This window comes from Bombus affinis, unplaced genomic scaffold, assembly GCF_024516045.1.
Source record: "Bombus affinis isolate iyBomAffi1 unplaced genomic scaffold, iyBomAffi1.2 ctg00000128.1, whole genome shotgun sequence".
Classification (NCBI taxonomy): Eukaryota; Metazoa; Arthropoda; class Insecta; order Hymenoptera; family Apidae; genus Bombus; species Bombus affinis.
In genome coordinates this window covers 334,482-351,026 of record NW_026108856.1, presented here as the reverse complement: position 1 = coordinate 351,026, position 16,545 = coordinate 334,482, and the positions used below count along the sequence as shown (strand labels likewise).

General features: G+C 41.2%; 1 protein-coding gene across 1 annotated transcript in view; it reads left to right on the top strand.

Annotated features, from left to right (window-relative positions):
- The first annotated feature begins 13,452 nt into the window (after window positions 1–13,452).
- The window catches only part of LOC126927529 (6-phosphofructo-2-kinase/fructose-2,6-bisphosphatase-like), a 129,539-nt gene continuing 126,446 nt past the window's right edge, over window positions 13,453–16,545 (top strand). The window contains exon 1 of the mRNA XM_050743616.1: window positions 13,453–13,510. The gene's annotated coding sequence lies outside the window, so the exon portion shown is untranslated. The remainder of the gene's footprint in view (window positions 13,511–16,545) is intronic.

The window sequence follows — 16,545 nt, the reverse complement described above, 5'->3', positions numbered from 1 at the left end:
TGTGAGTCTTCTGTTGAATCTCTGTCACACGATTCGCGACGAAGGTTTTTAGCGTATGGGGTGATGTATTAATCCAATGTAGAACGATTGTAGAATCAGTCCAGTAAACGGTCCGAGAAATGTTGCTTGGTAAGGCTTGAAGGACTGTAGTGGCCAATGATGTGAGAAGAAGTGCTCCACACAGTTCCAGCCTTGGAATGGTTTGTGATTTGAGTGGAGCCACCTTTGACCTTGCAGTGAGGAGTCGTGTCCAGACATGACCATCCGGAGTGATAGTGCGAAGGTAGACACATGCCCCATACGCCCTTTCGCTGGCGTCGCAGAATCCGTGTAATTCAATTTCCGTTGCGGTCTTGATTATAGTTTTACGTGGAAACTTCACGTTATTTAGCAAAGGTAGCTGTGAATAATATTTTCTCTTTTCTGTGTGTACGTCAGCCGGAAGAGACTCGTCCCAGTCAAGTTTTAAAGTCCAAAGTCGTTGGAGCAACATCTTAGCGCGAACGATCACTGGTGCCAGTAATCCAAGAGGGTCGTAGATCTTGGCAATTTCGGAGCTGATTGTTCTCTTCGTAATTCGAGAGGCGGTAGGATTGATTTTGACGGAATATAGGATCGAATCGTCAAAGGAATTCCAAACAACACCCAGAGTTTTGAAAGTTTGCGATTCGCCTAGTCGCAGCTTATCGTTTATGTCCTGCTCGGAAAGTCCTCGTAGCAGTTCCCGGTCGTTCGCTGCCCATTTTCGAATGTTTAAGCTGGCTAGTTTAAGCAATTCTATGAGCTCCGTTCTCAGTGATTGTGCCTCGTCCTTTGTATCAGCTCCTGTGAGAACATCGTCGACGTAGAAGTCTCGCTGTAAGACCATCGCTGCTCGTGGGTATCGATGACCCTCGTCGTCTGCCAGTTGTTTGAGGCACCGAATGGCTAGATAGGGGGCCGCTGACAGCCCGCATGTCACTGTGTTAAGTTGATATATGTCAACTTCTCCATCAGAGTTGCGCCACAAAATTTGTTGGAATTTCCGATCCTCTGGACGCACAAGAAATTGTCGATACATTTTTTCGACATCGCCTGTAATGACGTACTGATGAGAACGAAATCTTAAAAGGATAAGAAATATGTCGTCTTGTAGTTTCGGTCCGTATGAAGTACGTCGTTTAATGAAACTCCGGTGGTGGTTGGTGCAGATCCGTCAAACACAACTCGGAGTTTTGTAGTCCGGCTGGATTCTTTGATCACGCCGTGATGTGGCAGAAAATATCCGTCGTCCGTGCAGTGGTCCGTGGTAATCTTCGTCATATGTCCTAATTCCAAGTATTCTTCTATTACGGCGTGTTAGTCGGCTTCGAATTGTTTGTCTCGTTGGAATCGACGGCAGAGGGAAGTGAGTCGCTTCATTGCCATGGCTTTCGAGGATCCAAGCGGAGGAGTTGTTTCGTTGAATGGGAGAGCGACAACGTATCGCCCGTCGTTGATGCGTTGAACGTGATTTCGAAAGTGCTCCTCGCACTGTCGTTCCGTTTCCGAAATGTGTGCGGTGGGCGGTCCCTCGTCGATTTCCCAAAAACGGGCGAGGTCCACCTGTAAAGCCGTCGTGGAGGCGTGATATGCGTATGCTAATGAGTCCGATGACCCATCCGAATCGCGTTTTTTGCAGACGCAAGTCGGGCCCGTTTGCTTGACTGATATCAAGTTGGCCGACACAGAGTGATGCTAGTGTTGGTCCGGCGCTCAACAATATTTCGATCGGAGCAGGTCTATGGAATCTTGGATCGGCTAATTGGAGATTCCTAGGTATCTGTATCGTTGAGCGATCTACGGGTTGATTTGGGACCCAAGACGCGATAGTCGGTATGATTAGAAACGTCAAGTTGCGTTCGTATGTGCCGTCAATGGAGGTGATCGTGGCCGTGATGTAGCGTTTCGAGGTCGTCGATAACGTGTTGAGTGTTCCGATTGGGACCGAACATTTCCGTTGGTTGAGTTTTAATGAGTTAGCGAGTCTTTCGGTGATAAAGTTCATGCTAGAGCCGGTGTCTAGCAGAGCTCTACAACGAAATGGTTGAATTTCATTGTTCAAGATGTTGACCTGTGCTGTGACTAACAAATGGTGCTGCAATGATTCAGAAGGAAGCGAGGTCAATGAGTCCGTTTTCTGTGGTTCGGTCCCTAGCAGAGTCGTCTGATGACGTCATTGTTTTCCTTGTCGATTAGGACTGGACGATATAGTCGATCCCGAAGCCGCCGTTCGCGACAACCGAGATTCGCGTTTCGGAGATGTTCGCGGAGACGTTCGGGGAGACGCTCGGCGAGACGCTCGGGGAGATGCTCGGGGAGACGTTCGGGGAGACGAGGATGTGCGTCTCGAACGATGTGAGGAACGCGGGGTCGGTGAACTAGGCGAAGATCTACCGTTGGATGATCGGTCGCTCGACGATCGACCGCTTGATGTTCGGTTGACACGTGTTCGTGGTTTGCTACGCCCATGGTCTTGATGCAGATACGTGTGGTGTCGCTGTCTACAGATGCGATATGACCCCGCGGAGCATTGAGTAAGAGCGACGTCTAAACAATTGGTACAGAGCGACGCCCTTTTGGCGATTTCCAGGCGTTCTTTGGGCGACTTCGCTTTGAAGACATGACAATTCCATAATTCGTGTTGTCCGTGGCAGTTCGGACAAACCAACGTATTATGTGTAGTTATGAATGTATAATTTCGCGGCGCGTTCGGTCGCCGACGGTCGTGTTGATCGGACGCCCTTTTTTTTTGACGGTTGATGCTGAACACGTTCTACCGCCATTCGTCCGTGTTTTCAGAAAATCTACCAAGTGCGTGTATGACGACAGTTTCTTGTCCGGTAGTGTATGTTGCCATTTGCGAATGATGGCTGAGGGTAGCTTCGACGTGAAAAGCTTTAAGAGAACGGCGTTTGACGTGACTGGGTCCCCAAGTTTTTCTAACGCTTGGAGATTTACCTTGACTGTCTCGATAAGATCATCTATAGCTTCGGGTGTTTCCTTAGTTATCCTCGGATAGTCGAAATCAAGTCCCAGTGACGCATACAGATTTGACGGTGGCAGTCGAATTTTTCTTTAAGAACGTCAATGGCGATTGCGTAATTTGCCTCGGCGATGGCTAATGATTGTATGCTTCGCGCGGCCCATCCAGTCAGGGCTGATCGGAGATGATAAAATTTCTGAACCGGTGTTAAATGTTCATTTTGATCTATCGTTGACGAGAAGGAATCGTAAAATGACTGCCAATCCTCGAGGGCGCCGTCAAATGTAGGTATCCGAACCTCCGGTAGTTTAAGCGAAGCAGACTCGCGACCGGCGGCTGATTCACCGCTTGTCGATTGTGACGGCGTACTTCGTCGTATATTGATCAATTGTTTAGTTATTCGGCGTTGTAGTTTTTCGTATTCTTCCGCTAGTTCAATGCCGCGCGCGATCTCTCCCTTGTCTATAGCTACGATCTGGTTTTGTAAGCCACGGAGTTCCGTCTCGTAGGTTTCTAGACGATCTTTAATTTGTATCAAGTCGATCTCTTCCGGACAGCCTGATTGTTCGATGTCGTCCAGTTTTTTTGCGAAGCGTGTAAACTGGGCGATATAGTAGCCCCGGCGTCGACGCAAGGTGGCGAGTTCGTTTCCGGTTGCCATTATTTGTTATGTAATTGAGAGTGAACTCGTTTGAACTTACTTCTCTTGGCGATTGTCCACTTTGCGGCAGGAGGCTGTGTGGTTGCGTTTCAACCACCGAATTATACCTCTTCAAAGGTGACGACCCTTTACGTTACTGACCTCGCTGGGGTAGTAACGCTTCCGCTGCTAGATGTGTTGGGTTCACGTGGCACTGTATGGTAGTGGGTGTCACTGGCGTGCACTTTTCACTTGACACTGAATCCGGCTCGAAGGACCAAATGTTTCAACCGTTCGCGGAGAGACGCGATCGCTAGATAACGCGTCAACGAGAGTCGTAAATTCTCGTTACGATTAAACAATCGACGCCACGAACTGATTGATCCCCTATTTCTATTACGAGAATAGAGGTGGTTAGGTTTGAGTGTATATGAACAACTATACTGGGTTGGTTGATAAAAGATTAATAAAAATAACGAAACAACAAATTCAGTCAAAGATCAACAATTAAAAACGAAAAAGATAACAGTCAAGGTTTGTTTAGCGGTTTGCTTATAACGAGACCTATCGCACTTCGCAGCTTGAGACAGGCGTTATGTGTTAGATTCGATTCAATGTGTAACGTTCGACGTGTCACAAGGAACTAGCCGACTTTAGATGATTTCTTTGTCTCATTTTTAAGACGACCCCCACTCTACTTAGGTCACGCCACCGTTCGCGCCTATGATCACGTATGTCTATTCTTGCGTGGAAAACGTAACGGACGAAATTCGACGTTTCGAAAACTCGCTGCTTGGCGACAGCTATGCGCTCGTCGATACATTGTATATGATCCGGCGGTCAGATAAAGCGATCTGACTGCGACATTGTAGGGCCGCGAGCGACGGTTAGAAAATACAGCCTGTGGTAAGCCTCGTGGCGTAACACAAATGTTGCACGCAATATAATGCTCGCGTATATCTTTTATTTTCACTTTTACGTTCATTGTTTCCTAGAAACCTAAATATTTCATTCGACGAAAACAAAATAAAAATTTAAAACATCTTGCTCATAGCGCGCGAGAAAGAGTTCTTTTGTGAATCGAAGATGCGTCGGAGGGAAACGATAATTTTCTCACTAATTTCATTCTTACTGTTATACGATCACATTGTTCGATTTTCTATCGAATTATGTCACATACGTTCACATTGTTAACGATCATTCGACTGTTGGCTGGCTTAACAAACTAACTTGGCACCGGGTCAGATCTATCATAGCCGTTTGGGTGCATCTTCTAAAATTGGTCGTTATTATTATATTATTATACACATAAAAATAACCGGATGCTACAATGAAATGCCTTAGAAAATATCTGACTTCTATCGTAATCGCGTATTGGCGTTGTTAAATTTGTACACGATCTGTACATTTATACTCGCGTCTTTGTTGCACAATCCTTTGTCTCCTTGATGTTTATCACTGGCCATACGTCTACACATCAAGCATGTGAAAATGCAATTAATTACACGAGTATCATAGATTCTGTTGCTTTCAGAACCCAAGGATAATATCAAGGATAAAATCAATAAGGACGTCGGGGATAATGAAGTCTCCCCGAAAATTCTCAGGGGTTGTAATCGCGATGTGCGGTTTACCAGGTCGTGGAAAAAGCCAAGTGGCACAACGCCATTCGCGCAGACTCAACTGGAACGGCGATTCCACTAAAGGTTGGGAATTCTGTTTTGTTTACTGCCAATTGCTACACTTAAAAACGAAACCTGTTCATTAAATCATATTAGTCATCTTAAATAAGCGGCTTCGTAGTATTATTTCCATTCGACCAACAATTATCTGTGTTTCTTCTTTTTTTCTTTTTTTACTTCCTATTTTGTGGTTGTATTATGTGTACAAGTCACGTGTTTGATCATTAATTCGTTAGTTTTTCATTTTTCCCGTTTTTGTTTTCAACACGGTCGTTAAGAGGATTTATTACATACGCTAAATAGACTTGTTACGTAAATCAACATTTGCGGCGCTTTGAACAAATTTTAATTTCTATTTTGTAATATATTACATTGTGCTCTTCCTAGTTTTTACATTATTTCATTAACATTATTCATTAACATAAAAAGACATTATTTCATATTGTTCCTTTGTGAAATGCTAAATAATTGTTCTATATTTCATGTATAAATAAAACTATTCTTATATATTTTATACTGCATTAATTTCGTCATACCATTGTAGTAACGATGGTAATAATAAAAAATTTATAACTATTGATAAATAGTTATAATTAATTGCTAATAAAAAATAATTATTCAAATTATGTATTGCTACTAATCTTGGGGCGCCGGTCACCGGTGATCTTGATGATACCACGGCCAAGTTGAGTGCCGGCCACCGGTGACCCTGTCACGTAAAATAAGAAAGAAATTTAAAGGAAAGAAGAAAACTTTATTTTTTCCTCGTTTATACACTTCTGAACTCTAGCCGTGGCCGTTCGAGACTGAGGCTCTTACAATATTTTCTTACTCTCGGTGACATCTGTTTCTTCTTTTGTTTTTCATCCTTCATTATCCCCACTACCCTGTAGGCGTACGTGACTGTTGCTACGCTTCTAGAACATTCGGTGGAAGGACCGTTAGGACATAGATGAACCCTCAGGTACTCCGGCAATATACATTGTCGCCAAGGTCGCCATGTGTAATGTTCAAGTATCGGCTGTCTGGAGAATGTTTAGAAGTGGTCGCCTAAGGTGACGTCAGGGCAAAAGAGTTTGGGGTTACACTCCCCCCTCCTTAGAATGAACTTAGTCCTCGAAGATAGATGGATAGATAGATTCCTTTTCCTCTTTAAGATAGATGGGTGAAATTTTGCCTTGGGTGTTTCCAGGTCGAAGGTTACTTGTGAATCGTTGCTGGTGCTGGGCACAGGTAGAATCGGGGTGAATATGTTGATAGGTGCCGGGTTGATTGGCATCGGAGCGCTGGCTGATGGATTGTTATTTGTCGTGTTTCGCTTGATTTTACAACAGAATAAATGAAAATACAATTTCGGCATTCCTATTTTGTTGAGAAAGTATAAGCATATGAGAGCAATGGATAAATATCCTATAATTTGTAATATAGATATTCCCCGTGATTCAACTTGATCGATTCTACGAGCAAAAGTTAGTTGATTCGTTTGATCTTCGATTCAATCCAGAGTGTTTTTGTATCCGTAATTATCGTTAATAAGTTTTGTAGTTTTCTCTAGTTTATTTAGTAAAATAATCCAGTCTGAATCATTAGTTACATTGACTGTTTTGATTTTAATCTCGTAAGAAATTTCCTTGCTACTACCACTGATTCTCATATGGTTATTCTTGTACAATATGTCTACGGTTTTATTAGTTTGTAACAAAGATGGTTTCTCTAGTCTAACAATTCGATGTGTCTTTTCTTCGAAAATGCTCAGATCTATTGGTTTTTCTGGTATAGCTATAAAATGATTCTCAGCGTTTAATGGGATAAAAGTTATATCTTCAATGTTATAAACTACTACCTTACAGAATTTGACAGTGTTTTCTGCGCTTAAGATTTCAGGGTTACAATCGTGCTTCACTCGACGGTCGTGAATCGGCTGAGTTTGTTTGCAAATGTAAAAGTCAGATATAGAACATTGCTTATCCAAGTAGTTTTGATCGACATTGATGTAATTTAGTCCTGACGTTAAAAATATCGGATGAACTACTAAAGGTGCTAAAAACACTTTGTTCGTGAGAGATGGTATGGGATATATTTGCTCTATATCCCATTCCATGTCCATAACTGTTGGTACAGAAATTACAAAGAAAACTTTGTTTTGTCGAGTAAACAATGTGAGTTCTGAGATATCTAAAATATTTTGGAAATTCTCTTCCTTTGGTATAAAAGCGTTTCCTACTGTTTTGCTACCTAGTACTTGGGCGTAATTGTTAATAAAAGTTCCGGGATCAATAATCTGTGGGCTTATTATTCCTTGTTTTCCTAAGATGATTAAATTGAATATTTCGTCGATTTGGAAATGTAAGTCAGAGAGTGAGCTTTCTAGAGCTATGACTTTTATTAAGGTGATCTCGTTTTTGTTAAGCGTTTTAAGTTCGTTTGTTACACCTGTGTCTACTTGTTTCAGTCGCTGGATGACGTCGTTATTTAAAATTCGTTTAATCAAAGCTGTCTGGTTGGCTACTATGGTTTTTAGGCTGTTACCTTCTTCAAAGAGTTTGTCTATATTTTTGTTGATTATATCTAGATCGTTCGCGGCTAGGGTTCCAAAAAGAGTTTTACTAATAGATTCGATAGCGTCTACTAGTCCTCGTCTACTTCTGAGATGAATGTGAGCTAAGGATCGTAATTCGATGCTAAGTGTTCTGACGTTATTTAGTTTTGCTTGTAAAGAGCGTATTTCTGGTAATATGTTACAGTCTTTTCGTGTCTCGCAATGATTCCTAACTTCGGCTACTCCCTTTTCAATATATCTTACTTGTTCCAATACAGCACTAATATCTAGTCCTATAATAACATTTATGTGTTCGCTATAAAGATATGCTTTGGATCTTTTCTCATGAAATATTCCATTATTGTCAATAGGGGTTATTTTTAATCCGTTAAGGGTGGTAAAGCCGACGGCAAGGGTGATCGTCCTGAAAAATAAGGTTTTATTCTGTTACCGTGGATTTTCTTAACTCGATCTCTAATGAGAATCTCATAATACGGTGTCTTGACTGATTTAATAACGTAGGGTCCTAACCATTCGTCGTCCAATTTATCCGACTTATGATCGTTGTGAAGGAGTATACGATCTCCTTCCTTAAATAAGGTTTGAGTTCTAATGATTTTTCTTGTTTGATCTCTCATGTACCTCTTTCTACTTTGTTCAAGAGTGTTCTTCGCTATCATTCTATATTTTTGCAATTGTTTTTGCCATAGTGCAAACATTTCTTCGTAAGTGTAATTGGAAGTTCGGGATACGGAAGACGGGAGGTTGGCTTTTCTTCCAAATGTTAGTTCGAAGGGTGAAAATCCAGTTGCATCGTGTATCGCGGTATTATACCCTAGGCAAATAAAGTCTAATACCTGATCCCATTCTTTATTAGAATCGTGTAGGCTCGTGCGAATCATGTCTTTTACTGTGGCGTGTTTTCGTTCTAAGGATCCGTTAGATTGAGGATGAAAACTAGTGGTCTTTATATGTTTGATTTTAAATGCTTCCTCGAATTTTTCCATTAGTTCGCTAATAAAGTTCTGTCCCTGGTCTGTTAGTATCGTTTTGGGTGCTGAGAAGATGTAAATGTAGTGGTGCAGTAGTGCATCGATAATCGATTCGGTTCGTTGTGTTTTCAGTGGTACTAAAACGAGATATTTCGTTAGGTCATCGTGAGTCGAAAGAATGTATTGATTTCCACGTGTGGTTTTAGGCATCGGACCAATTAGATCCATGGCTATCTTTTCGTTTGGCTCTACTGATGTCTGAGGAATTACGGGTTGTTCCTTGGGTCTGATTCTAACTAGCTTTTGTCGTTGACAAGCTTCGCAATTTTTTATAAAATCTTCTATCCTTTCCATGAGGCGTGGGATTTTGAATTGGTCTTTGATTTTACTATATGTCTTTTGAATATCCAAGTGTCCACTAATGTCGTTATGGTTTTCGCGTATAATGTCTAGAGCTTGTTCGTCAGTTATGGTTTGTATTGGTTCGTATGCAAAAGTTATTTCTTCAATTTGGTCAATAATAAACATGAGTGTTATTTTGATCCTAGCTTTTTCGGCTTCGGTAAAACTATTGTCTCCTATCCCAATTTTCTTGTGTTTCTTGGTTAGTTCAAAAATTTTTCGAATCCAAGTATCTTTGTCGAATGGACCTAATGTTTCTCTATTCAATTGATAGAAGGTGTGATCGTTTGGCGTGATTTTAAGTCGTCTCGGGTGTGTCGCGTCTTCTGACCATGCGTTAAAGTGTTCTACAATATTTTCGGAGTTTGCAGGTGTGTCTGGGACTGATTTGTCGGTAATTTGGTAAATTTTTCTGGAAAGTGCGTCGGCTGCTGTGTTCTCTTTACCTTTGCAATAATGAATATCGTACTCGTATTCTTCGAGTTTAAGTCTCCATCTAATCAAACGCGAGGAAGGGTCTTTGCAATTTTTGAGCCAAGTGAGTGCTTGGTGATCGGTTCGAATAACGAATCGTCTTCCTAACAGGTATTGCCTGAGTCTCTTAACTGCCCATACGATAACTAATAATTCCTTTTCTGTGGTAGAATAATTTTTCTCTGGGGGGTTGAGTGTCCGTGATATGTAACAACAAGGATGTCCGTCTTGTGATAAGATTGCGCCTATTCCTTCATTGGAAGCGTCTGTGGTGAGTGTGAATGTTTTCGTGTAGTCTGGGTATGCTAAAACTGGGGCTGAGCATAGCTTTTCTTTTAGTGTGTCAAAGCTTGTCTGTTGCGTTTCTGTCCATCTAAAAGGATTGTCTTTCTTTGTGAGATCTGTTAATGGTTTGGCGAGTTTGGAAAAGTTTTTAATGAATTTTCTGTAGTATCCAGCTAATCCGAGAAATGACTTTACGTCTGTTTGTGTTTTGGGAATCTTAAAGTCTTTAACTGCGGAGATCTTTTTAGGATTTGACTTTATGCCCTCGTGTGTTATGACATGTCCTAAGTATTCTAATTCAGGTTTTAGAAACTCGCATTTGTCGGGTTGGATTTTTAGTCCTAACTCTTTTAATCTTTGCAATACTATAGCAAGGTTTTCATTGTGTTGTTGAATTGTACTACCGAATATTATTATGTCGTCAAGGTATACAAAGCAGTATTTGTTCAATAATCCTCGTAACGCGGTATCCATCATGCGTTGGAAGGTGGCTGGGGCGTTTTTTAAACCGAATGGCATGCGATTATAGTGAAAGTGTCCCTGAGGTGTGCTAAAGGCTGTATATTTCTTTGAGTCGGGGTCCATAGATATTTGATGGAATCCCGAAGATAAATCTAGAGCAGAGAAGAATTTGGCGTTGCCTAATTGTGATAGAATGTCGTCGATTGTCGGTAGTGGGTAGGCGTCTTGATCGGTAGGTTCATTTAATTTTCGAAAGTCGATAACTATACGCCATTTCTGTTTGCCTGATGCGTCTGATTTCTTGGGTACTACCCATACTGGACTGTTGTAAGGAGAATCTGATTCTTCAATGATATTTTTATCTAACATTTTTTTCATTTGTTTTTCAATTTCTGCTTTATGGGCCTCGGGAGGTCGGTACGATTTGGTATTGACGATTTTGTTTTCGCGTAGGGTAATAGTGTGTTTTGTTAGGTTAGTACAAGGTAGGGTATCGGATTCTAGGTCAAACACGTCTATGTAATGTAGGAGGATCTTTTCGATAGGAATACGAAGTTTGTCTTCAATATGGTCTAGTCTAATTATTTGTTTCATTTTAGCAATTTTATCGAGATCGTGTTCATAAGAAAGATCATTAGTGATTATAGTTGGTTGCTCACCAGTATTGCAGAAACATACTCTCGTCGGAACTTTATCCAGATAAATTGTTTCGATTTTGGTTTGCCCTGGGAGAATGGTTTTCGGCGCCTGGAAAAATATTTCGTTCCCGTTTAATTGTATCGATTCGTTGTTAATTCGATATGAGTAGTTAGAGAGCATAGGTAAACCAATTATTCCGTCTTCTATTAAAGGAAAATCGTCTGGCACAACGTGAAATGTGTTCATGATGTTAAAGAATTGAAAGTCTACTGTTTCGTCAGTTTGGAATTTGTCATTGCCCATGTAAAATGTTTTAGCTACTGTCATTTTAGGTTTAAATATGGCACTTGATCTTTTAACTAAATTTATTCCTGCACCGGTATCGATTAAATATCGTTTGATTTCTGTTCCCGATCGAACTCCAATGGATAGAAGTTTTCCTGTTGTTGCGTGTACTCGTACGACGTCTCTCGAGGTTCTGGTAGCGCTGTTTCCTCTTCTCGTCCCGCATTCTCCATGTTTATATTGTAGCTGCGCGGTGGCGGAAGATTTCGCTGGCTGGCCGGTTGAAAATTTTCGGCAGTAATTTGCGGTATGTCCTATTTGGTTGCACTTAAAACACTTCATTCTCCCTCCGTTGTTTATTTGAGTGCTTGTCGGCAGGCGATTGAGCGTAGTCATCGGACCGCTCCTAAGTGGGGGTTTGCGTTGTGACGATACATTCCCTCGGGCGAATGAGTGAGCTCTTATTTGCTGGCTGCACTGATTTCCGCGGTTTCGCTCAATTTCTCCGATTAATAGTTCTGCTTCGAACGCGGCATCTTGTGCTTCTTGTAAGGTGCGCGGTTTCATGCTTGATGTTCTGATTTCTATCTCGGGTTTTAAATTTAGTATGAACGTTTCGGTTGCGCGTTCGTTCTCTAGGTCTATCGCGACTGCTCGTCGAATAGGATCGCGGATTTCGTGTTGCAATGCGTATATAAGTTCATTAAGACCGTGTCGAAATCTTTTGACGTACCGTGTACTGATTCGTTAAAACTTTGCCGAGTTCTTTGTAATATATCTCGCGCACCGTTTGAAGTTACGTTAATCGATACGAACTTCCTCAGATTTTCGAATAAGGCGCCGTACGTCTCGATAACCGAATGTCTAATGCTTCTTTCGGCTTCGCCGACAATGCGTTTGGTTAAAATTAATTTCAATAAAGCACGCTTTTCCTTACATTCCGATCTAGCTTCGCTTACCCGCTTGATGAATCCCTCCACTCCAATGTCATCTTGACCGTTGAGGACTGGGATGAACTCGATGCTGGTTTTCGCGTCGAACATATGTCGTTCGTACGAGGCTGATTCTTCTTCCTCGTCCTCGGAGTTCGCTGGGTCGGAGGTTTCTGGAGTTTCTTTGATCCGAACGCGTTCTTCCGGAGATTTCACTATGCGGGTGTCCCGAGTAGTGCTTCTGCTGGCAGAACTAGTATCGTCTGTCATAATTGAGTTGAACTCAGACGTATCTACGGAGGATTGTACTCCTAGCTTGAGTTCGGCCACAGTCTTCCCTATTGGTTCTATTTCCTTGATCCGTTGAGTGCTTTCATCGCGAATTAGTTTATACAAATCATTTATAGCTGCCTTATGTTCTTCGTGCTGGCGCTGCATCATATCCAAAATTGCCCGCAGGTTTGGATCACCGCTAGTCGAAGCGACAGGTGTAATTTTCTTATCGTCCCTTTTGTCCATTTCAGAGTAATAGATCGTCGGAGTCTGACGTTATCGAATGCAATCGATCGATCCTTTTAGAGGAAATGGTTCTACTTACTAATAAAACCGTTTTTCGTAATCCAGGTTGCTTGATACACCTTTGGTCGGATGTCCCGTAGGCCAAAACCGTAATCTTGTTTTATCCAACGTTGATGTATCCTGGCAGGATCGCCAAAATGTCACGTAAAATAAGAAAGAAATTTAAAGGAAAGAAGAAAACTTTATTTTTTCCTCGTTTATACACTTCTGAACTCTAGCCGTGGCCGTTCGAGACTGAGGCTCTTACAATATTTTCTTACTCTCGGTGACATCTGTTTCTTCTTTTGTTTTTCATCCTTCATTATCCCCACTACCCTGTAGGCGTACTGACTATTGCTACGCTTCTAGAACATTCGGTGGAAGGATCGTTAGGACATAGATGAACCCTCAGGTACTCCGGCAATATACATTGTCGCCAAGGTCGCCATGTGTAATGTTCAAGTATCGGCTGTCTGGAGAATGTTTAGAAGTGGTCGCCTAAGGTGACGTCAGGGCAAAAGAGTTTGGGGTTACAAACGCAGCGTTGAGAGCTCTGGCCCAACGAGACGCGATACACGAGTGCGCTACATGGCTCGCAGGCGGAAATTCCGTAGCTGTAAGCATCAATTAGACGCGTGACAAACGTCTAGTAAAGATGTGAAATTGAATAGAATCTGGAGATAAATTCAGTATCGAAAGGAGAACGCGTGCCGTTGCATTCGATCGAAAATAATCGCAAAAGTTCAAGAGATTTCAGTATCGAATCGAGAACAACAACACACGCGATTGTATTTGATTGAAAATAATTGAAAATAGTTGAGAAAGATTCGGTATCAACACGAGAACGAGAATACGCTCGGTTATGCTTGATTGAGAGTAATCGAAAAAAGTTGAGAAAGATTCAATGTCGAAACGAATGCAAGCACGCGCGATTGCATTTGATCGAAAATAATAGAACAAAGTTAAGAAAGAATTTTAATCGTTGCGCATTTGAAGAATCCGACCGGAAGAAGAAACACGTGTTTTTTTTGTTATTATGTAACCGGAGCTGCAAGAATAGATTAGAATATTAGAACGGTCAAGGGTCGTATTTATACATAGATCGCGCTAACGGTGGACGACGCGATTAAACCGAGGCTAGTCAAGCCGGTCCACCTTTCTCCGACCGAACCGAATATCGTCGTACGAGTTTTACCTTGCTTAATATTTTTAACAACATGTACCAACGTTCCACGATAGAAACCGCAATAGTTCATGGTGTTGAAAGTAGCTTAAGATCGGCTCGTTATTTTCTCGATATTATGCGCTTTAGAAATAGTCGAGAATTGAACAAATATGACACGAATTCAATATGAAGACTACAACGGTAAAACGTGTCTTCACGTTAAATTTTAAATTCTATGTGGAAACGTATCTTAGATATTATAGGAAACTAATTATTTAATTCTGAAATTAACGGTGCATTTTTCCTTCCAAATTATATCATATTGAAATATTCCTATTTATTCTAATTTATCGTATTCTTTCTATGTGGTCTTGATATATATGTTAACAATAAGAGAAACCAACATGTAAATTCATATATAAATTACTCGCCATAATTATTAGGACATCTACACGTTATAAGCATCGATTGGAACACTTTGACACTTTTCTTTATCTGCTATATCTTACATTACAAAGTACATATGCCGCGAATGAAATAACAGATTTATAACGAAATTACTAGAAACGAAAGCACTCCATTCGTATTAAATATCAATATGTGCCCTAATATTTATGGCCGGCGGTGTTCTTAATTGAACAAAGCGATAATTAATTTTGACGAAGGGCCTATAGCAACATGAAGACACTTTCAGTATTTAAATTGCATTTATCGGGAGAGAAAAACAAAAGTATAGGTTTCATATTCAAATGTGTTTAAATAATACAAATATTAGCTTAGATCATGAATTTATAGCACGTGTCAAAATATGATATAGTTTTGGTTAATTTTGACTTGCATTCTGCTGGTTTACACAAATTATTGGAAAGCTACCTCCTTGTTGCAGCAATCTCTCCAAATATACAATACAAAGAAAGACAATTGAAAATCGATATAGTCTAATGTCTATTTAAATAAAATGCGTAGGAAGAAATATACTGAAATTTGAGTTTGCGAGTCGTCACAGTTAGTTGCATTTAAGAATTTTCCTGTTTGAAGATCCTGGACGCCACGTTGGTGATGCGAGCGCAGCGCGCCGAGGTCTTCGACTATTTTTCCGGGCAGCGGTTATCGCGTCCTCATTATCGAGTGCGTCTACGACGATCCGGTTGTACTGGAGCGAAATTACAAGGAGATATTGCGGTACAGCGCTTGCTATGTTGGCATGGATTCAATAACAGCCGAAGAAGATCTACGATTGAAGATAGCTCATTACATTCGATCTTACGAGCCAATGGATGAGAAGACGTATCCACGAATCCGTATCGACACCGGCAGCATGGATATCGAGTCCTGCATCGTGTCTGGCGATGTGGAGACAAATGTCCTTGGATATCTTGGAAGCGTCACTGTTGAGCCGCATACTCTTTATTTCTCTCGGGTTGGTAATCCATCAAATTTTACATTTGTCATCGTTTAATCCCCATCTCAAATGTTCTAATCCTAGAAGCTCAGCCTTAGCGTCTTTAGTCTTAATTATAAGAATTTTTCGACAAGTGATAATGATAACGATAATGAAGAAACGTGTTTGTTCTTAGATTACAAGCTGAGTCAAGGACAATTGAGCCAGGTCGTGGCGCTTGCAATTATTAAAAAGATTAACATACATAACTGAGCACTTCATTTAGCATGACGAGTCCTCAATTGTTTACACACAACATGTTTTAAAAGCATACGTATACGTATACGCATACGTAAAAACATACATATTGTATTTTTAAAATCTTGCTATCTTATCAGGGTTTGGTTCCAAAAGTAATTTCTTCTCGCCTGATCGTAATCTTATCATTGCTACGCCTCTCTTTTTGAACGTAATCAGAATATTCTACGATTTGGTAAAACTAAAGCTCTCCCTCTCTCTTTTGATTACAGCACGGCGAAAGCGAGTACAACGTATTGGGTAAGGTTGGTGGTGACGCAGTTTTAAGCGCACGTGGCGAGAGATATGCACAAGCGTTGGCCACCAAGTTCAACGCTATGCGTATTCCCGACCTGCGCGTGCTAACTAGTCGCCTTCGAAGGACTATCGCGACTGCTCGTGGCGTGGAATCGCCCCAAGAACACGTGACAGCACTCAACGAACTCCACGCCGGTATCTGTGAGGGGCTGTCTTATGAAGACATGCAGGAGCATTATCCGCAGGTAATTTCAGATCAAACGCGTCTTCCTCCTCGAAATTTCGTCACTGCTTGCATTGAATTACGTTTAAGGTGTTGTTGACCAAAGTGAAATAGCGAGTGAAGATAATTTATACTTTTAAGGATGATTCATCGAAAAATGTGTAAATTCGGTTTCACTTACTACTTGCCTAATCTTCTGGCTGTATTTAAACGAGCCTTCAATCGGTTGAATTTATCAATCCCTAGCTCTAAGAGCTTTAATTTATTTGTGTAGTAAATGGTAGATAGCTGTAACAGTTATCATTGTAGGTTATAGGGTATAACGGT